At 44.4% G+C, this 24,149-nt stretch overlaps 1 pseudogene; it reads right to left on the reverse strand.

Annotated features, from left to right (window-relative positions):
• Nucleotides 1-17,337, reverse strand: part of LOC135553744 (excitatory amino acid transporter 2-like) — a 63,393-nt pseudogene extending 46,056 nt beyond the window's left edge.
• Between the last annotated feature and the right edge of the window lie 6,812 nt (nt 17,338-24,149).

Raw genomic sequence — 24,149 nt, forward strand, 5'->3', positions numbered from 1 at the left:
TGACCAGTGTGTTTAGTGTACTATGTATTACCAGTGTGTTTAGTGTACTATGTATTACCAGTGTGTTTAGTGTACTATGTATTATCAGTGTGTTTAGTGTACTATGTGTGACCAGTGTGTTTAGTGTACTGTGTATTACCAGTGTGTTTAGTTTACTATGTGTGACCAGTGTGTTTAGCGTACTATGTGTGACCAGTGTGTTTCGTGTACTATGTATTACCAGTGTGTTTAGTGTATTATGTGTGACCTGTGTGTTTAGTGTACTATGTGTGACCAGTGTGTTTAGTGTACTACGTATTACCAGTGTGTTTAGTGTACTACGTATTACCAGTGTGTTTAGTGTACTATGTGTGACCAGTGTGTTTAGTGTATTACCAGTGTGTTTAGTGTACTATGTGTGACCAGTGTGTTTAGTGTACTATGTATTACCAGTGTGTTTAGTGTACTGTGTGTGACCAGTGTGTTTAGTGTACTATGTGTGACCAGTGTTTTTAGTGTACTATGTATTACCAGTGTGTTTAGTGTACTATGTATTACCAGTGTGTTTAGTGTACTATGTGTGACCAGTGTGTTTAGTGTGTACCAGTGTGTTTAGTGTACTATGTGTGACCAGTGTGTTTAGTGTACTATGTGTGACCAGTGTGTTTAGTGTACTATGTATTACCAGTGTGTTTAGTGTACTATGTATTACCAGTGTGTTTAGTGTACTATGTGTGACCAGTGTGTTTAGTGTACTATGTGTGACCAGTGTGTTTAGTGTATTACCAGTGTGTTTAGTGTACTATGTGTGACCAGTGTGTTTAGTGTACTATGTATTACCAGTGTGTTTAGTGTACTATGTATTACCAGTGTGTTTAGTGTACTATGTGTGACCAGTGTGTTTAGTGTACTATGTGTGACCAGTGTGTTTAGTGTACTATGTGTGACCAGTGTGTTTAGTGTACTATGTATGACCAGTGTGTTTAGTGTACTATGTGTGACCAGTGTGTTTAGTGTACTATGTATTACCAGTGTGTTTAGTGTGTTTACCAGTGTGTTTAGTGTACTGTGTGTGACCAGTGTGTTTAGTGTACTGTGTGTGACCAGTGTGTTTAGTGTACAGTGTGTGACCAGTGTGTGTAGTGTACTATGTATTACCAGTGTGTTTAGTGTACTATGTATTACCAGTGTGTTTAGTGTACTATGTGTGACCAGTGTGTTTAGTGTACTGTGTATTACCAGTGTGTTTAGTGTAATGTGTATTACCAGTGTGTTTAGTGTACTATGTATTACCAGTGTGTTTAGTGTACTATGTGTGACCAGTGTGTTTAGTGTACTATGTGTGACCAGTGTGTTTAGTGTACTATGTATTACCAGTGTGTTTAGTGTACTATGCGTGCTCAGTGTGTTTAGTGTATTACCAGTGTGTTTAGTGTACTATGTGTGACCAGTGTGTTTAGTGTACTATGTATTACCAGTGTGTTTAGTGTACTGTTTGTGACCAGTGTGTTTAGTGTACAGTGTGTGACCAGTGTGTGTAGTGTACTATGTATTACCAGTGTGTTTAGTGTACTATGTATTACCAGTGTGTTTAGTGTACTATGTGTGACCAGTGTGTTTAGTGTACTGTGTATTACCAGTGTGTTTAGTGTAATGTGTATTACCAGTGTGTTTAGTGTACTATGTGTGACCAGTGTGTTTAGTGTACTATGTGTGACCAGTGTGTTTAGTGTACTATGTATTACCAGTGTGTTTAGTGTACTATGTGTGCCCAGTGTGTTTAGTGTATTACCAGTGTGTTTAGTGTACTATTTGTACCAGTGTGTTTAGTGTGTGTGACCAGTGTGTTTAGTGTACTGTGTGTGACCAGTTTGTGTGTTAGTGTGTGACCAGTGTCTGTAGTGTACTATGTATTACCAGTGTATTTAGTGTACTATGTATTATCAGTGTGTTTAGTGTACTATGTGTGACCAGTGTGTTTAGTGATCTGTGTTTTACCAGTGTGTTTAGTGTACTATGTGTGACCAGTGTGTTTAGTGTACTGTGTATTACCAGTGTGTTTAGTGTACTATGTGTGACCAGTGTGTTTAGTGTACTATGTATTACCAGTGTGTTTATGGAACTGTGTGACCAGTGTGTTTAGTGTACTTTGTATTACCAGTGTGTTTAGTGTACTATGTGTGCCCAGTGTGTTTAGTGTATTACCAGTGTGTTTAGTGTACTATGTATTACCAGTGTGTTTAGTGTACTATGTGTGACCAGTGTGTTTAGTGTACTATGTGTGACCAGTGTGTTTAGTGTACTATGTGTGACCAGTGTGTTTAGTGTACTATGTATTACCAGTGTGTTTAGTGTACTATGTGTGACCAGTGTGTTTAGTGTACTATGTATTACCAGTGTGTTTAGTGTACTATGTGTGACCAGTGTGTTTAGTGTACTATGTATTACCAGTGTGTTTAGTGTACTATGTGTGACCAGTGTGTTTAGTGTACTATGTATTACCAGTGTGTTTAGTGTACTATGTGTGACCAGTGTGTTTAGTGTACTATGTACTACCAGTGTGTTTAGTATACTATGTGTGACCAGTGTGTTTAGTATACTATGTGTGACCAGTGTGTTTAGTGTACTATGTATTACCAGTGTGTTTAGTGTACTATGTGGGACCAGTGTGTTTAGTGTACTATGTATTACCAGTGTGTTTAGTGTACTATGTGTGATCAGTGTGTTTAGTGTACTATGTATTACCAGTGTGTTTAGTGTACTATGTGTGACCAGTGTGTTTAGTGTACTACAAGGTGTGTTTAGTGTACTATGTGTGACCAGTGTGTTTAGTGTACTATGTCTGACCAGTGTGTTTAGTGTACTATGTATTACCAGTGTGTTTAGTGTACTATGTGTGACCAGTGTGTTTAGTGTACTATGTATTACCAGTGTGTTTAGTGTACTATGTGTGACCAGTGTGTTTAGTGTACTATGTGTGACCAGTGTGTTTAGTGTACTATGTGTGACCAGTGTGTTTAGTGTACTATGTGTGACCAGTGTGTTTAGTGTACTATGTGTGACCAGTGTGTTTAGTGTACTATGTATTACCAGTGTGTTTAGTGTACTATGTATTACCAGTGTGTTTAGTGTACTATGTGTGACCAGTGTGTTTAGTGTACTATGTATTACCAGTGTGTTTAGTGTACTATGTATTACCAGTGTGTTTAGTGTACTATGTATTACCAGTGTGTTTAGTGTACTATGTGTGACCAGTGTGTTTAGTGTACTGTGTATTACCAGTGTGTTTAGTTTACTATGTGTGACCAGTGTGTTTAGTGTACTATGTGTGACCAGTGTGTTTCGTGTACTATGTATTACCAGTGTGTTTAGTGTATTATGTGTGACCAGTGTGTTTAGTGTACTATGTATTACCAGTGTGTTTAGTGTACTATGTGTGACCAGTGTGTTTAGTGTACTACGTATTACCAGTGTGTTTAGTGTACTACGTATTACCAGTGTGTTTAGTTTATGTGTACCAGTGTGTTTAGTGTATTACCAGTGTGTTTAGTGTACTATGTGTGACCAGTGTGTTTAGTGTACTATGTATTACCAGTGTGTTTAGTGTACTGTGTGTGACCAGTGTGTTTAGTGTACTATGTGTGACCAGTGTGTTTAGTGTACTATGTATTACCAGTGTGTTTAGTGTACTATGTATTACCAGTGTGTTTAGTGTACTATGTGTGACCAGTGTGTTTAGTGTACTGTGTATTACCAGTGTGTTTAGTGTACTATGTGTGACCAGTGTGTTTAGTGTACTATTTGTGACCAGTGTGTTTAGTGTACTGTGTATTACCAGTGTGTTTAGTGTACTATGTGTGACCAGTGTGTTTATTGTACTATGTATTACCAGTGTGTTTAGTGTACTATGTATTACCAGTGTGTTTAGTGTACTATGTGTGACCAGTGTGTTTAGTGTACTATGTGTGACCAGTGTGTTTAGTGTACAGTGTGTGACCAGTGTGTGTAGTGTACTATGTATTACCAGTGTGTTTAGTGTACTATGTGTGACCAGTGTGTTTAGTGTACTATGTATTACCAGTGTGTTTAGTGTACTATGTATTACCAGTGTGTTTAGTGTACTGTGTGTGACCAGTGTGTTTAGTGTACTGTGTGTGACCAGTGTGTTTAGTGTACAGTGTGTGACCAGTGTGTGTAGTGTACTATGTATTACCAGTGTGTTTAGTGTACTATGTATTACCAGTGTGTTTAGTGTACTATGTGTGACCAGTGTGTTTAGTGTACTATGTATTACCAGTGTGTTTAGTGTACTATGTATTACCAGTGTGTTTAGTGTACTATGTATTACCAGTGTGTTTAGTGTACTATGTGTGACCAGTGTGTTTAGTGTACTATGTGTGACCAGTGTGTTTAGTGTACTATGTATTACCAGTGTGTTTAGTGTACTATGTGTGACCAGTGTGTTTAGTGTATTACCAGTGTGTTTAGTGTACTATGTGTGACCAGTGTGTTTAGTGTACTATGTATTACCAGTGTGTTTAGTGTACTGTTTGTGACCAGTGTGTTTAGTGTACTATGTGTGACCAGTGTGTTTAGTGTACTATGTATTACCAGTGTGTTTAGTGTACTATGTGTGACCAGTGTGTTTAGTGTACTATGTGTGACCAGTGTGTTTAGTGTACTATGTATTACCAGTGTGTTTAGTGTACTATGTGTGACCAGTGTGTTTAGTGTACTATATGTGACCAGTGTGTTTAGTGTACTATGTATTACCAGTGTGTTTAGTGTACTATGTGTGCCCAGTGTGTTTAGTGTATTACCAGTGTGTTTAGTGTACTATGTGTGACCAGTGTGTTTAGTGTACTGTGTGTGACCAGTGTGTTTAGTGTACTGTGTGTGACCAGTGTGTTTAGTGTACAGTGTGTGACCAGTGTCTGTAGTGTACTATGTATTACCAGTGTGTTTAGTGTACTATGTATTATCAGTGTGTTTAGTGTACTATGTGTGACCAGTGTGTTTAGTGATCTGTGTTTTACCAGTGTGTTTAGTGTACTATGTGTGACCAGTGTGTTTAGTGTACTATGTGTGACCAGTGTGTTTAGTATACTATGTGTGACCAGTGTGTTTAGTGTACAATGTGTGACCAGTGTGTTTAGTGTACTATGTATTACAAAGTGTGTTTAGTGTACTATGTGTGACCAGTGTGTTTAGTGTACTATGTATTACCAGTGTGTTTAGTGTACTATGTGTGACCAGTGTGTTTAGTGTACTGTGTATGACATGTTATTTGTATATACATGCCGGTTTGTTTGGCCAGCTCTGTAGGCCTAGTAGTGAGTCATGTGTTTAGTGTGTAAAAGGGGTGATTTACATTGGGTTTGTGGTATGGAGATCACAGTTCCCTTGGAAAATGTGCCACACATCAAGATGTCCCCTGAGTATGTGCTTCTTTTTGGTGGAGAGGAGAGAGAGAGAGAGAGAAAGAGACAGAAATAAAAGAGAGAGCGAGAGAGAGAGAGAGCGAGAGAGAGAGAGAGAGAGAGAGAGAGAGATAGAGAGAGTGAGAGAGTGAGAGAGCGAGAGAGAGAGAGAGTGAGAGAGAGTGAGCGAGAGAGAGAGAGAGAGAGAGAGAGAGAGTGAGAGAGAGAGAGAGAGAGAGAGAGAGAGAGAGAGAGAGAGAGAGAGGGGATGTGTGTTTTTCTCTCTCTCAGTGGTATTGGCCAGTGTCGTGTGAAGTCTCTGTCTCTCCCCCTTTCTGTCTCTTTTCCCTGGCTCTTTCAGTGCTACTGGACTGTCTGCTACTGTCCTGCAAAGCATCAAGGCTTTCATCGCTCTCCAAGGACATGGATCTCACCACGTCCCTCTGTCCCGCCCCGCATCAGTCTGTCTGCGCTCTGATTTGTGCTGGCCTGTTGAGCAGCTCGTGGCTCCTTTCCTGTCTGTGGATTCATTAGGTTCTGGACCTGTTCCACCCTCTCCCCCCTGGGAACCAGAAAGGCTTCTGCTCAGCTCCCACTCCTGCTAGTCCTCAGCATTCCACACACTGTCATGTCTTTGGGAATTCTTCTCCTTATATTTCTCCCCTTTCCAATCCTCTCTCTGCCCCTGGTCCCAGTTCCCACCATTTTTCTCATGTACGCAGTCCTCCCCTTATTCATCACTGTCAGTGAATTCATCACTGTCTATAGAATGTTTTTCAGCACTGCAGCCACTGTTCCACTGGAGGAAAACAGACCCATACAGAGACACAGACAGGGACACAGACAGAAAGACACAAACAGGGACACAGACAGGAAGACACAGATAGGTAGACACAGACAGGAAGACACAGACAGGGACAGAGAGGGACACAGACAGGAAGAAACAGACAGGAAGACACAGACAGGGACATATACGCAAAGACACAGACAGTGACACAGACAGGAAGACACAGACAGGAGGACACAGACATGAAGACACAGACAGGAGGACCCATACAGAGACACAGACAGGGACACAGACAGGAAGACACAGACAGGGACACAGACAGGAAGACACAGACAGGGACACAGACAGAAAGACATAGACAGTGACACAGACAGGAAGACACAGACAGGAGGACACAGACAGGGACACAGATAAGGACACAGACAGGGACACAGACAGGGACACAGAGAGGGACACAGACAGGGACACAGAGAGGGACACAGACAGGGACACAGACAGGAAGACACAGACAGGGAGCCAGACAGGAAGACACAGACAGGAAGACACAGAGAGACACGTACCACATGATCATGCCCACCATCTTCATGATGATCTCGTTGAGTATGTTGAAGAACTCTGACATGAGCTTCCCCTTCTCTCCCATCTTCCCCATGCACATTCCAAATGTGATGAAGAACCCAATTAAACCTTCAGAAAACATCATTACAACATTAAATCATCTGTTCATAAATAACCAATGTGTTCTCTCAACATGAATGATGAATACATGATGAATATAACTAAACCAATGAAACAAAAGGAAATAAACATAATAGTCTTCCGTCCAATCAACAGAAAGAGAGTTGAACCGAACAGGACGTTGTTGCCCCGTCAGTGAATAGAGAGGAAAGAACCATAGTATTCTCTCACCCAGAACATTCATGCCCCATTTGAACTCCAGTTTCTTCTTGCTGACTATGACAGGTTCTGTCTGGTTCGGGGGCATCACTGACACTTTCTTTGCTACTGTTTGAACCTGAAGAGAGAGAGAGTGAGAGGTGGGGTGGAGAGGGGGTGGAGAATCAAGAGTGAGAGAGAGAGGGGTGGGGTGGAGAGAGGGGTGGAGAATAGAGAGAATGTGGGGTGGAGAGAGAATCGAGGTGGGGTGGGGGAGAGAGGGGTGGAGAATAGAGAGAAAGAGAGAGAGGTGGGGTGGAGAATAGAGAGAGAGCGAGAGGTGGGGTGGAGAGGGGGTGGAGAATCGAGAGTGAGAGAGAGAGGGGTGGGGTGGAGAGAGGGGTGGAGAATAGAGAGAAAGAGAGAGAGAGGTGGGGTGGAGAATAGAGAGAGAGCGAGAGGTGGGGTGGAGAGGGGGTGGAGAATCGAGAGTGAGAGAGAGCGGGGTGGGGTGGAGAGAGGGGGGGAGAATAGAGAGAAAGAGAGAGAGGTGGGGTGGAGAGGGGGGTGGAGAATAGAGAGAGAGAGAGAGAGGTGGGGGGAGAATAGAGAGAGAGCGAGAGGTGGAGTGGAGAGGGGGTGGAGAATAGAGAGAGAGCGAGAGGTGCGGTGGAGAGGGGGGTGGAGAATAGAGAGAAAGAGAGAGAGGTGGGGTGGAGAGGGGGGTGGAGAATAGAGAGAGAGTGAGAGGTGGGGTGGAGAGGGGGTGGAGAATCGAGAGAGAGAGAGGTGGGGTGGAGAGGGGGTGGAGAATAGGGAGAAAGCGAGAGAGGTGGGGTGGAGAGGGGGTGGAGAATAGAGAGAGAGCGAGAGGTGGGGTGGAGAATAGAGAGAGAGAGAGGTGCGGTGGAGAGGGGGGTGGAGAATAGAGAGAAAGAGAGAGAGGTGGGGTGGAGAGGGGGGTGGAGAATAGAGAGAAGGAGAGAGAGGTGGGGTGGAGAATAGAGAGAAAGAGAGAGAGAGGTGGGGTGGAGAATAGAGAGAAAGAGAGAGAGGTGGGGTAGAGAGGGGGTGGAGAATAGAGAGAAAGAGAGAGAGGGGTGGGGTGGAGAATAGAGAGAAAGAGAGAGAGGTGGGGTGGAGAGGGGGGTGGAGAATAGAGAGAGAGCGAGAGGTGGGGTGGAGAATAGAGAGAGAGAGAGGTGGGGTGGAGAATAGAGAGAGAGAGGTGCGGTGGAGAGGGGGTGAGGAATAGAGAGAGAGAGAGAGGTGGTGTGGAGAGGGGGTGGAGAATAGAGAGAAAGAGAGAGAGGTGGGGTGGAGAGGGGGGTGGAGAATAGAGAGAAAGAGAGAGAGATGGGGTGGAGAGGGGGATGGAGAATAGAGAGAGAGCGAGGGGTGGGGTGGAGAGGGGGTGGAGAATAGAGAGAGAGAGAGAGGTGGGGTGGAGAGGGGGTGGAGAATAGAGAGAGAGAGAGGTGGGGTGGAGAATAGAGAGAGAGGTGCGGTGGAGAATAGAGAGAGAGAGAGAGAGAGAGGTGGGGTGGAGAGGGGGTGGAGAATAGAGAGAAAGAGAGAGAGGTGGGATGGAGAGGGGGTGGAGAATAGAGAGAGAGAGGTGGGGTGGAGGAGAGGGGGTGGAGAATAGAGAGAGACAGAGAGGTGGGGTGGAGAATAGAGAGAAAGAGAGAGGTGGGGTGGAGAATAGAGAGAAAGAGAGAGAGGTGGGGTGGAGAATAGAGAGAACGAGAGAGAGGTGGGGTGGAGAGGGGGTGGAGAATAGAGAGAAAGAGAGAGAGGTGGGGTGGGGTGGAGAGAGGGGTGGAGAATAGAGAGAAAGAGAGAGAGGTGGTGTGGAGAATAGAGAGAAAGAGAGAGAGGTGGGGTGGGGTGGAGAGAGGGGTGGAGAATAGAGAGAAAGAGAGAAAGGTGGGGTGGAGAGGGGGGTGGAGAATAGAGAGAGAGAGAGAGAGAGAGAGAGAGAGAGAGAGAGAGAGAGAGAGAGAGAGAGAGAGAGAGAGAGAGAGAGAGCAACCACCAGAAAGATGAGAGAGATGTTTATGCAGACAGAGAAGAAGAGAGGGGGAGGGAGAGAGAGAGAGGGAGAGAGAGGGAGAGAGAGGGAGAGAGAGGGAGAGAGAAGAGGAAATATGGAAAAGAGGGCTGGGGATCGTCATGCAATTTCTTGGCTGATCTGCAAAAGCAATTACAATATCAATTAATCTCTGACGAAGACAAACGCAGTGACAGCACACAACGAGAGAAAGGGTCCTTATAAGCCCAGGGCTGAACTGCACACACACACACACACACGCACACACACTCAAAAGCACACACACACACACACACACACACACACACACACACACACACACACACACACACACACACACACACACACACACACACACACACACACACACACACGCATACGCATACGCATACACACACACACACACACATACACATACACAGTCACACTAGGCAGATGCCTAGTGGCGCTGTAAAGAGATTAGCACCAACAGAAGGTCTGACCCTCACCCAGTCTAACACAGAGTATTTCCAATCATTCAGACACACACGCTTGAAAGAGGGAGAGAGAATGAGAGTGATAAGGAGAGAGAGAGAATGAGAGAGATAAGGAGAGAGAGAGAATGAGAGCGATAAGAAGAGAGAGAGAATGAGAGTGATAAGGAGAGAGAGAGAGAATGAGAGCGATAAGGAGAGAGAGAGAATGAGAGCGACAAGGAGAGAGAGAGAATGAGAGCGACAAGGAGAGAGAGAATGAGAAAGATAAGGAGAGAGAGAATGAGAGAGATAAGGAGAGAGAGAGAATGAGAGAGATAAGGAGAGAGAGAGAATGAGAACGATAAGGAGAGAGAGAATGAGAGCGATAAGGAGAGAGAGAACGAGAGAGATAAGGAGAGAGAGAGAATGAGAGCGATAGGAGAGAGAGAGAGAGAACGAGAGAGATAAGGAGAGAGAGAGAATGAGAGCGATAAGGAGAGAGAGAGAGAGAACGAGAGAGATAAGGAGAGAGAGAATGAGAGCGATAAGGAGAGAGAGAGAGAACGAGAGAGATAAGGAGAGAGAGAGAATGAGAGCGATAAGGAGAGAGAGAGAGAATGAGAGCGATAAGGAGAGAGAGAGAACGAGAGAGATAAGGAGAGAGAGAGAGAATGAGAGAGATAAGGAGAGAGAGAGAGAGAAAAAACAGGATTTGGACAAAAGAAAGCAACTGCTGCGACATGATTGAGGACTGGATTATCGCTTAAAAATGATCCGCCTGCTTGGATTAACAGCAATCATATCTGCCAGGCAGCGTTGCTTTGTAAATCACACAGTCTTGTCCTGCCCTATCCTGTCCTGTAGTCTCCTGTCCTCCCCTGTCCTCTCCTGTTCTGTCCTGTGGTCAGCCACCTAGGTACAGGGTCATGTCCCCTTGATGCTAGGACAGTAGAGTCCCTGCTCATCTTCCAAAAACGTCTGAAACCCTACCTCTTCAAAGAGTATCTTAAATAACACATTTCCCTCTCATTCCCTCCCTCTTCGCCCCTAAAAATACAAAATTCAAACCTGCACTTGTCTTTTCCTACTAGCACTCTTTGCTGATAACTTCTCCAGAGGAAAAATGTTCTCATTAAGACTACGATATGTGCTTGTCTCACTTAGCTATCTTAAGCGAAACACATTAACTGTAAATCGCGCTGGATAGCAGCCTCTGACAAATTCCTAAAATGTCAAGTGAAAATGTCAACACAAGAACAGCTATTGGTCAATACAAGGGGAAAGATGTTCAGAGGGAGACATCAAATGTCCAATGCAACAACAAAAGCTTGGAATAAAGAGAGGGAATTAGGATCTGCACAGCTAACACCACTCACATGTGTTGTTCTGCAAAGTCCTCATTTTCTGGGAAATGGAAGGATCATAATATAGAGATGATGTTCTCTATATAGTACTGTAAATACCCCAATTCATGTTGTTCTGTTCAATGTTCTCTACCTATATAGTACTAATGTCGTCTCTACTCTAAAGCAAAACTCTACTTCCATGATAACATAAGCCATTCCTTTTTATCAACTAGTCTGTGCATATACAGTCCCTTCGAAAGTATTGGCTCCCCTTAACTTCTTCCACATGTTGTTGTGTCACAGCTTGAATTTAAAATGGATTAAATAGAGATTTTTGGTCACTGGCCTACAAACAGTACCCCATAATGTCAAAGTGGAATTATATTTAAAGAATTTTTACATATTAATTACAAATGAAAAGCTGAAATGTGTTGAGTCAATAAGTATTCAACCCCTTTGTTATGGCAAGCCGAAATAAATTAAAAAGTCAACATTTGCTTAATATGTCAAACAATGGACTCAATGGATTCAACCACAAAGATCAGGTTTTCCAATGCATCGCAAAGAGGGGCGCCTATTTAAAACAGTTACAGAGTTTATGAGCTGTTATAGGAGAACACTGAGGATGGATCAACAACATTGTAGTTACACCACAATACTAACCTAATCAACAGAGTGAAAAGAAGGAAGCCTGTACAAGATACAAATATTCCTAAATATGCATCCTGTTTGCAGTAAGGCACTAATTTGACATGAAAGAGTATTTAGTGTAGATCGTTGACAAAAAAGACAATTAAATCCATTTGAATCCCGCTTTTTAACACAACAAAATATGGGGAAAGAAAAGGGGTGTCATGCTTCCTGAAGGCTCTGTAACAATCAATTGCGAATTGGACACAATTGCTCCATAAGCCACACATTCCCAATGCTGGTCATTAAAGTCAGGCTTTGATAGGGTCCAAATCTCACAATAACAACTGGACATCCATTGTTTGATGGGGTCAGGGTTTAGTTCTGCGTCTGGGTCTAGTTCTAGTTCTGGGTCTGGGTCCTACCTGTTGGAAGCAGGCCTGCACCAGGTTTTCAGGGAACAGGTTCCTGATGAGGTCCAGGAAGGCGTCCAGACTGCTGACCTCCTGGTTCTTGGGGGCCGTGTCCTGCTCCTGACTGCTCCTGAGTTTGGGGTTTCCCGGGTGGATCCCCAGGACCAGGATGACCCCCAGGATGGCAGCTATGACCGTAGTGGACATGTAGTAGACCATGGCCCTGGAGCCCATCCTCCCACTGGAACGAGCATCCAGACCAGCCAGACCTGGGAGGGAGAGAGACAGGCTGATGAGCAGGGCACCTTCCATCTGCGTGTGTGTGTGTGTGTGTGTGTGTGTGTGTGTGTGTGTGTGTGTGTGTGTGTGTGTGTGTGTGTGTGTGTGTGTGTGTGTGTGTGTGTGTGTGTGTGTGTGTGTGTGTGTGTGTGTGTGTGTGTGGGTGTGTGGACGTGTTTAACTATTCTTGTGGGAACCAGAATTCTCAACAGGAGTAGTAAACAAATACAAATTTGACCACCTGGGGACATTCTGTTAGTCCGATGCTATTTCTAGGGCATTTGGGGTTAAGGTTAGATGGGGGTTTCTAGGGGGTTTAGGGTTAAGGTTAGATGGGGGTTTCTAGGGGGTTTAGGGTTAAGGTTAGATGGGGGTTTCTAGGGGGTTTAGGGTTAATGGGGGTTAGGGTTTAGGGGGGGTTTCTAGGGGGGGTTAAGGTTTTAGGGTTAGATGGGGGTTTCTAGGGGGTTTAGGGTTAAGGTTAGATGGGGGTTTCTAGGGGGTTTAGGGTTAGGGGTTTTATGGGGGTTAATGCTAGGGGAAGGTTAGATGGGGGTTTCTAGGGGGAATTAGTGCTACTGAAGGTTAGGGTTAAGGTTACATGGGGGTTTCTAGGGCATTTGGGGTTAAGGTTGAAGGATTTGGGGCTAGGGTTAGTTTTAGGGTTAGAATTAGGAGTTAGGGTAAGGTTTAACATGAAGGTTTTTGGGTTATGGTTAGGGTTATGGTTAAGGTTAGAGTTAGGTTAGAGTTATGGTTAAGATTAGGGTTATGGTTAGGGTAAGGGTAACGGTAAGAGTACTGGTTAGGATTAGAGTTAGGTTTAGGGTTAGGGGTTAAGGAAAATAGGATTTTGAATGGGATGGAATTGTGTGTCCCCACAAGGTCAGCTGTATAAGACTGTTTGTGTGTGTGTGTGTGTGTGTGTGTGTGTGTGTGTGTGTGTGTGTGTGTGTGTGTGTGTGTGTGTGTGTGTGTGTGTGTGTGTGTGAGTGTGTGTGTGTGTGTGTGTGTGTGTGTGTGTGTGTGTGTGTGTGTGTGTGTGTGTGTGTGTGTGTGTGTGTATATATTACAACAGTGTACCTGTGATGAGGCTGGAGATGATGAGGGGCAAGATGAGCATCTTCAGCATCCTCATGAGGATGTCTCCAGGAAAGGACACCAGCATCAGGGTGTTGGGGTCTGTAATAGAAACATACCGCAGCAGCATCCCAAACAGCGACCCCGCTATTACACCTGTTACAGTTGACAGAGTAGAGGAGTAAGAACAACAGCCACACAATGATTGCCTCTGTCACCCTTACAGCTTCCGTGAGAGCGCAGAGAGAAGAGATTCCAGTGAAACGCTTCAGAAGAGCATTTTGAGAGGGTTTATAATCACAGCGTCTGACTCATTGGATTTTATTTCCATTCCAGGGGGATTTACAATAAGTACACTAGTGCCAACAGGAAGTGATGTGTACAGTGCATTAGGAAAGTATTCAGACCCCTTGACCTTTTCCACACTTTGTTGCGTTACAGCCTTTTTCTAAAATTGATTAAAAATAAAAATCCTCATTAATCTACACAGAAAACCCCATAATGACAAAGCGAAAACTAGATTGGAGTCCAACTGTGGTAAATTCAATTGATTGGACATGATTTGGAAAGGCACACACCTGTCTATATAAGGTCCCACAGTTGACAGTACATGTCTGGGCATAAACCAAGCAATGAGGTTGAAGGAATTTTCCGTAGAGCTCCGAGACAGGACAGTGTTGAGGCACAGATCTGGGGAAGGGTACCAATTTATTTTGCAGCTTTGAAGGTCCCCAAGACCACAGTGGCTTCCATCATTCTTAAATGGAAGAAGTTTGGAACTACTAAGACTCTTCCTAGAGCTGTCCGTCTGGCCAAATTGAGCAATCGGGGGAGAAGGGCCTTGGTCAGAGAGGTGACCAAGAACCCGATGGTCACTCTGACAGAGCTCCAGAGTTCCTCTGTGGAGATGGGAGAACCTTCCAGAAGGACAACCATCTCTGCAGCACTCCACCAATAAGGCCTTTATGATAGACTGGCCAGACGGAAGCCACTCCTCAATAAAAGGCACATGACAGACTGCTTGGAGTTTGCCAAAAGGTACCTAAAGGACTCTCAGATCATAAGAAACAAGATGGTCTGGTCAGATTAAACCAAGATTGAACCCTTTGGCCTGAATGCCAAGTGTCACGTCTGGAGAAAACCTGGCACCATCCCTACTGTGAAGCATGGTGGTGGCAGCATCATGCTGTGGGGATGTTTTTCAGCGGCAGGGACTGGGAGACTAGTCAGGAATGAGGGAAAGATGAACGGAGAAAAGTACAGAAAGATCCTTGATGAAAACCTGTTCCAGAGCGCTCAGGACCTCAGACTGGGGCGAAGGTTTACCTTTCAACAGGACAACAACCCTAAGCACACAGCCAAGACAACACACTAGTGGCTTTGGGACACGTTTCTGAATGTCCTTGAGTGGCCCAGCTAGAGCCCGGACTTGAACCCGACTGAATATCTCTAGGGAGACCTGAAAATTGCCGCTACCATCCAACCTGACAGAACATGAGGATCTGCAGAGAAGAATGGGAGAAACCTCCCAAATACAGGTGTGCAAAGCTTAGCGTCATACCCAAGAAGACTCAAGGCTGTAATCGCTGCCAAAGGTGCCTTAACAACATACTGAGTATAGTACCTGAATACTTATGTAAATGTGATATTTCCATTTTTTTGTTTTTATACATTTGCAATAACGTCTAAAAATGAGTTTTTGCTTTGTCATTATGGAGTTTTATGTGTAGATTGATGAGAAAAATATATAATTTTGATAATGTAAAAAATTTAAGGGGTCTTTATACTTTCCGAATGCACTGTATGTACTAACTATGTTCTTGATATGTAACTACGGTGAAGAAAACTTAGAGAGAAGTGCCATGTGTGTAAAATGTGTGTGAGAAAGCTGGGGAAAAAAATAAGAGAGAAAGTTTGTTATTGTCATCCGAAGAGGGGGATGGGCAAATAAAACATTTCATAAAATGTTTATATATAAAAAATAGTGCGCTAGCGCAGGTAATACAGAAAGCTGAAATGCAGCGTAACACTTTTTAACCACTGAAGGCGATGAAATAATTGATTTCCTGACAGTTGACCACCATGAAGCGAGGTAGGCACCTACCCAGTATAGTGAGGACGAGCAGTGAGTTTCGGATGAGGAAGCCACAGTAGGTTCCCAAGAAACTATTGGGAAGTTTGGGTTCCAACAAGTCCAACACTCCAGCTCCAACAATGGGGGGCTCATCATAATGGGCCTTGTTAGACTGGTGGACTGGCTGCTGATTCGTCATCCTGTCTGTGGTAGAGAGGGACACAGTGAGAGAGGGAGGTGTACTGTGACAACACATCTGCCTGGTCAGAAAACAGCCCCATGCCTCTTCATCTGGTGTAAGCATCACAGTGGCTCCCCTTAGCCTTTCTATTGGCTTGGGGAAACGTACACCATATTGTTGTCTTACACCTGGTTCCTTGAGATCTGCAAAGACAGAGGGGGAAGAGGCGAGGAGTTGTTTTCAGACCAGTTTAACACCATCACCATACCAAGGAAAGACCGAAACCGTTGGGTGCTGTTGACTAAGATGAGTAACATAGATCTGAGAGATCAGTCAGGTTAAGGTCTGATAAATGTCATTACATTGAGAAGGAATGTATCCACAACCTGAATAATACAGGATATGGAGGTGGAGAAAGATGGATGGAAAACAGTTGGGAGAGAGACGGAGAGAGACGGAGAGAGACGGAGGGAGACGGAGAGAGACGGAGAGAGACGGAGGGAGACGGAGAGAGACGGAGGGAGACGGAGGGAGACGGAAAGAGACGGAGAGAGACGGAGGGAGACGGAGAGAGACGGAGGGAGACGGAGAGAGACGGAGAGAGACGGAGAGAGACGGAGGGAGACGGAGAGAGACGGAGAGAGACGGAGAGAGACGGAGGGAGACGGAGAGAGACGGAGAGAGACGGAGGGAGACGGAGAGAGACGGAGGGAGACGGAGAGAGACGGAGGGAGACGGAGAGAGACGGAGAGAGACGGAGAGAGACGAGGGAGACGGAGAGAGACGGAGAGAGACGGAGAGAGACGGAGGGAGACGGAGAGAGACGGAGGGAGACGGAGAGAGACGGAGAGAGACGGAGAGAGACGAAGGGAGACGGAGAGAGACGGAGAGAGACGGAGAGAGACGGAGGGAGACGGAGAGAGACGGAGGGAGACGGAGAGAGACGGAGGGAGACGGAGAGAGACGGAGGGAGACGGAGAGAGACGGAGAGAGACGGAGAGAGACGAAGGGAGACGGAGAGAGACGGAGAGAGATGGAGAGAGACAGAGTGAGACGGAGAGAAACGGAGAGAGACGGAGTAACAAAGCACTCTGACAATCATCTGAGAGTCATGTCATAGGAATGATCAACCATAATCTGACAATGTGAGTGATGGTGCACAATTATATTCAAGTCAACCAGAGAATCACCGAAGTCACTCCCACATCACAACTTAAACCAAACCCCCCACTTCTACCAGAGAAGGAACATCAAGCCTAACATCAGATATCAGACTAGACAGGTTCAAACATCGTCAAAACAATAGGTGGACATACAATCCAAATAAGACCTTTACATAAAAACACCAATATTATGTAAGCAATGTAAATCTGATCAGGTTTGATACATTGTAATAATATTCAACTAATAACTACTCAGTCTGCCTAGTCTGTCTTTTCCAGTATTCCAATGAGGTGACCAGCAGCACCAGCTCCAACAGAGTGTAAAGAGGGATGATGAATCCCACTCCCACCAGAGATAAACACATCTGGAGAGCAACATGGCGGTGTGTGAAGTCAGCGTCAGGAACCTGACTGGCACATTTACAAACAGACAGCCTCCACTGCACAATCGCACATGATTATAATTCATCAGCCATGCAGATGGCATTTCTGCATAAGGAAGAATAGAGAAAACACTCACCAAAATGCACGTAAACCATTCTAGTCTAACCTCCTTCTATTCCCTCTCTCCTTCCTTCTTTACCTCCTCCACTCTCTATGGACCTCACCCTTTGACCTCACTTCTCTCCATCATGCTCTCTTTCCCTGCTCTGTTCATCAGCTTGTCTTCATCTGTCGTTTAAAGTCCAACAACAGTTGCTGCCCGGGCATAAAGAGGGACTGCCAGCAAATGCAACAACAAAAAATTGGGGGGAGGGGAATCTCTTGCCAAGTTTCGATAGCAGACCGATATAATCCCTTGTGAACTGTGTGGTGGGGGGAAGGGGAGAGGCGGAGGGGGCTCCCTGTTTCTGTTACTGTACCAATCCTCTTTACAAAATTCATTTCATTCTTAACATGAAGAACAATGTTTACAAACATCCAGGAGACAATGTACTGTACTCCAATTACCCAGCAGTCCTACTGTTGGAGTGTGAGTCAGAAGCCCCACCATGATCTGATGAACTGTAGAATCACTGTACTATCAGAAATGCACAGAGTAGACCAATGAACACACAGAGTGTTTATGTGCATCCCAAATAGCAATCTTTTCTTTATATAGTGTAGAGCCAGGTCCATAGGGCTCTGGCCAAAAGTAGTGCACTATAAAGGGAAAGGGTGCCATTTGGGACACAGATCTCTTTGCCAATACTTTGTTCAGTAGGGTGGCAGTGCCAAGTCTACAGCCCAGGTCTACAGCTCTTAGGATGGGTATTAAGACCTTGGAGGAGGTCAGACAGAGGACCCGACCCCATAGAATGACATATACAGTAGGAATTGAATAAGATCTCTATGCCCGACCCACTGTCCTACCAAACGTCAGGATGCATCCTGCATCATGTAATGAGGATATATCCTGAAGATTGAACAGTGCATAAATTGCAATGACATGCTCAATGACCTGTAGCCTGTTGTAGCCGTGTGGCAAATCCATTTTCTTCCCTAGGCTAAGGGATTATTTTCCGACCCTAGGAAATGTAGGAATGGCCTGAACAGTGGGCTCAAACAGACCAACACGGAAGACAGTTCACATGTAGCCCTGGACCAGAGCTAGTCTCCAACAGACTGACAGGGCAGATAGTCCACATGTAGCCCTGGACCAGAGCTAGCCTCCAATAGACTGACAGAGAAGATAGTCCACATGTAGCCCTGGACTAGAGCTAGCCTCCAATAGACTGACAGAGAAGATAGTCCACATGTAGCCCTGGACCAGAGCTAGCCTCCAATAGACTGACAGAGAAGATAGTCCACATGTAGCCCTGGACCAGAGCTAGCCTCCAGTAGACTGACAGAGAAGATAGTCCACATGTAGCTCTAGACCAGAGCTAGCCTCCAATAGACTGACAGAGAAGATAGTCCACAATGTAGCCCTGGACCAGAGCTAGCCTCCAATAGACTGACAGAGAAGATAGTCCATATGTAGCCCTGGACCAGAGCTAGCCATAGGGACTTGTCATATTAGTTTATGTTACATCATTTCACAGATGAGTAATGTGCTTAGTTATATGTTCATCTTAATCTCAGCACCCAGAACAGTATCTTGAATGCAGGCTTGCTAGCTATATGATTGTCAGTCAGATAATATATACAGATACTATATACATAAAAGCAGACAGTCAATGGGTTTACACTGTTAAATCAGAGCCCTTACAGTAAATCCAGGATTTGGTCAAACATGACAGAGATATTACAACCATGGCAGGTAGGTTCAAAAGTAGGTTCAAAGGAATACTGTAGCTTTCTCTGAGAAGAAAGCTACAGTATTCCTCAGGAAAAGGCTTTAGGGAAGCACTCAGAACAGAAACATGTGTTAGAAATTAACATAGCACCAGGGATGAAGAAGGATACTTCAAAGACAGCAAGTCTCAACGGGAGGAGAAAGCTGTAATCCTTACTGGCAGGGGTGTTACTGGCAGTGGTGATTTTCTTTACGTGTCGTGCCATGTTGAGCTCTCCTGGATCAGCAAGAAGACCAGAGTGAAACTGGTTCCATGCATCCAGATTCCAGAGATACTCACATCCCCTGAATGGTCATGCCAGTCTAGTCAGGACAGCTAATCTCTCTCTCTTCTCTCTCTCTTAGGAGGAGAGACTTACATCACCATAGTATGTAACCCAATATCGCTGAGCTATCAATGCACATATTAACATTGGATCTGAAAACAAACTACCTATGTTGTGATCTCTCTCACAATCAGTATCAGTATCACTATTAGCATCACGATCACTATCAATATGACTATCACTTTCACTATGACGATCAGTATCTATCATGGTCACCATGACGATCATAATCTATCACTGTCACTGTCACTATGATGATCAGTATCTATCACTGTCACTATGATGATCAGCATATATCACTGTCACTATGATGATCAGCATCTATCACTGTCACTGTCACTATGATGATCAGTATCTATCACTGTCACTATGACGATCAGCATCTATCACTGTCACTATGATGATCAGCATCTATCACTGTCACTGTCACTATGATGATCAGTATCGATCACTGTCACTGTCACTATGATGATCAGCATCTATCACTGTCACTATGACAATCAGCATCTATCACTGTCACTATTACGATCAGCATCTATCACTGTCACTGTCACTATGATGATCAGCATCTATCACTGTCACTGTCACTATGATGATCAGTATCTATCACTGTCACTATGATGATCAGTATCTATCACTGTCACTGTCACTATGACGATCAGCATCTATCACTGTCACTGTCACTATTACGATCAGCATCTATCACTGTCACTATGACAATCAGCATCCATCACTGTCACTATTACGATCAGCATCTATCACTGTCACTATTACGATCAGCATCTATCACTGTCACTGTCACTATGATGATCAGCATATATCACTGTCACTGTCACTGTCACTATGATGATCAGTATCTATCACTGTCACTATTACGATCAGCATCTATCACTGTCACTGTCACTATGATGATCAGTATCGATCACTGTCACTGTCACTATGATGATCAGTATCTATCACTGTCACTGTCACTATGGTGATCAGTATCGATCACTGTCACTGTCACTATGATGATCAGCATCTATCACTGTCACTATGATGATCAGTATCTATCACTGTCACTCTCACTATGATGATCAACATCTATCACTGTCACTATTATGATCAGCAACTATCACTGTCACTATGACAATCAGCATCTATCACTGTCACTTTTACGATCAGCATCTACCACTGTTACTGTCACTATGATGATCAGCATCTATCACTGTCACTGTCACTATGATGATCAGTATCTATCACTGTCACTGTCACTATGATGATCAGTATCGATCACTGTCACTGTCACTATGATGATCAGCATCTGTCACTGTCACTATGACGATCAGTATCTATCACTGTCACTGTCACTATGGTGATCAGTATCTACCACTGTTACTGTCACTATGATGATCAGCATCTATCACTGTCACTGTCACTATGATGATCAGCATCTATCACTGTCACTATGATGATCAGCATCTATCACTGTCACTGTCACTATGATGATCAGCATCTATCACTGTCACTGTCACTATGATGATCAGCATCTATCACTGTCACTATGATGATCAGTATCTATCACTGTCACTGTCACTATGATTGTCAGCATCTATCACTGTCACTGTCACTATTACGATCAGCATCTATCACTGTCACTATGACAATCAGCATCCATCACTGTCACTATTACGATCAGCATCTATCACTGTCACTATTACGATCAGCATCTATCACTGTCACTGTCACTATGATGATTTGCATATATCACTGTCACTGTCACTGTCACTATGATGATCAGTATCTATCACTGTCACTATTACGATCAGCATCTATCACTGTCACTGTCACTATGATGATCAGTATCTATCACTGTCACTATTACGATCAGCATCTATCACTGTCACTGTCACTATGATGATCAGTATCGATCACTGTCACTGTCACTATGATGATCAGCATCTGTCACTGTCACTATGATGTTCAGTATCTATCACTGTCACTGTCACTATGGTGATCAGTATCGATCACTGTCACTGTCACTATGATGATCAGCATCTATCACTGTCACTATGATGATCAGTATCTATCACTGTCACTCTCACTATGATGATCAACATCTATCACTATTACGATCAGCAACTATCACTGTCACTATGACAATCAGCATCTATCACTGTCACTTTTACGATCAGCATCTATCACTGTTACTGTCACTATGATGATCAGCATCTATCACTGTCACTGTCACTATGATGATCAGTATCTATCACTGTCACTATGATGATCAGTATCTATCACTGTCACTGTCACTATGATGATCAGCATCTATCACTGTCACTGTCACTATGATGATAAGCATCTATCACTGTCACTATGATGATCAGTATCTTTCACTGTCACTATTACGATCAGCATCTATCACTGTCTCTGTCACTATGATGATCAGCAAAAATGTATCACTAGCCACTTTAAACAATGCCACTTGTATATGTTTACATACCTTACATTACTCATCTCATACATCTCGTATATACTGTACTCGATACCATCTACTGCATCTTGCCTATGCCGTTCTGTACCATCACTCATTCATATATTTTTATGTACATATTCTTCATCCCTTTACAATTGTGTGTATAAGGTAGTTGTTGTGAAATTGTTAGGTTAGATTACTCGTCGGTTATTACTGCATTGTCGGAACAAGAAGCACAAGCATTTAGCTCCTCTCACATTAACAGTGGGTGGGGTTATATCCTTACTGTTTGGCCCTTTCCGGGGGTATCATCGGATGGGGCCACAGTGTCTCCTGACCCCTTCTGTCTCAGCCTCCAGTATTTATGCTGCAGTAGTTTATGTGTCGGGGAGCTAGGGTCAGTTTGTTATATCTGGAGTACTTCTCCTGTCTTATCCGGTGTCCTGTGTGAATTTAAGTATGCTCTCTCTAATTCTCTCTTTCTCTCTTTCTTTCTCTCTCTCGGAGGACCTGAGCCCTAGGACCATGCCTCAGGACTACCTGGAATGAGGACTCCTTGCTGTCCCCAGTCCACCTGGCCGTGCTGCTGTTCCATTTTCAACTGTTCTGCCTGCGGCTATGGAATCCTGACCTGTTCACCCGACATGCTACCTGTCCCAGACCTGCTGTTTTCAACTCTCTAGAGACAGCAGGAGTGGTAGAGATACTCTTAATGATCGGCTATGAAAAGCCAACTGACATTTACTCCTGACGTGCTGACTTGCTGCACCCTCGACAACTACTGTGATTATTATTATTTTACCATGCTGGTCATTTATGAACATTTGAACATCTTGGCCATGTTCTGTTATAATCTCCACCCGGCACAGCCAGAAGAGGACTGGCCACCCCTCATAGCCTGGTTCCTCTCTAGGTTTCTTCCTAGGTTTTGGCCTTTCTAGGGAGTGTTTCCTAGCCACCGTGCTTCTACACTTGCATTGCTTGCTGTTTGGGGTTTTAGGCTGGGTTTCTGTACAGCACTTTGAGATATCAGCTGATGTACGAAAGGCTATATGAATACATTTGATTTGATTTGCTTTGATTTGATTAACATCTGCTAACCATGTGTATGTGACAAATAAAATTTGATTTGATGTGGGTTTAACAGACTAAACAGCTGTGTGATGGCTAGCCCACCGCAAAACCCCCACCCCTGTCTACCGCCCTATTAACTAACAGGACATGGGAGTTTATATGCATTTACATTGAGCTCTGTGTATGCATTTGTCTTTATCACGTGAGCATCTTGTGTGTGTGTGTGTGTGGGGGGGGGGGATTATTTCCACTTGTTCACTGTTTGGTGTGATTTTTGCAGGGAAAGAGATATAATCCCATATCCCTGTCCCGTCTTCCAGAGAGAACAAGGGAGGGGGTCATGAAACTTTCAACTGGACACTACTACAACACTGCACTGATATGTATAGGTTAACAACTCCATACAGAAACATAAAATCTAAGTTTATTGGTCGCATACATAGATTTGCAGATGTCTTCTCAAGGATCAATACAGGATTAAGATTGAATCCTACTACACTGGCTCTGATGTTCGTCGGATGTGGCAGGGCTTGAAAATTATTACGAACTAGAAAGGGAAACCCAGACGTGAGCCTACCAGACGAGCTAAATGCCTTTTATGCTCGACTGTGTGATAACGCTCTCGGTAGCCGATGTGAGCAAGACCTTTAACAGGTCAACATTCACAAAGCCGCGGGGCCAGAAGGATTACCAGGACGTGTACTCCGAGCATGAGCTGAACAACTGGCAAGTGTCTTCACTGACATTTTCAACCTCTCCCTGTCTGAGTCTGTTATACCTACATATTTCAAGCAGACCACCAAAGTCCCTGTGCCCAAGGAAGCGAAGGTAACCTGTCAAAATGATTACCGCCCATAGCACTCACATCAGTAGCCATGAATTGCTTTGAAAGGCTGGTCATGGCTCACATCAACAGCATCCTCCCAGATACCCTAGACCCACTCCAATTCGCATACCGCCCCAACAGATACAAAGATGACGCAATCTCAATCACACTCCACACTGTACTTTCCCACCTGGACAAAAGGAACACCTATGTGAGAATGCTGCTCATTGACTACAACTCGGCGTTCAACACCATAGAGCCTATGAAGCTCATCACTAAGCTAAGGACCCTGGGACTAAACACCTCCCTCTGCAACTGGATCCTGGACTTCCTGACGGACCGCCCCCAGGTAGTAAGGGTAGGCAACAACACATCTGCCATGCTGATCCTTAACACTGGGCCCCTCCCCAGGGGTGTGTACTTAGTCTCCTCCTGTACTCCCTGTTCACCCATG

The sequence above is a fragment of the Oncorhynchus masou genome, chromosome 14 (genome assembly GCF_036934945.1).
Source record: "Oncorhynchus masou masou isolate Uvic2021 chromosome 14, UVic_Omas_1.1, whole genome shotgun sequence".
Lineage (NCBI taxonomy): Eukaryota > Metazoa > Chordata > Actinopteri > Salmoniformes > Salmonidae > Oncorhynchus > Oncorhynchus masou.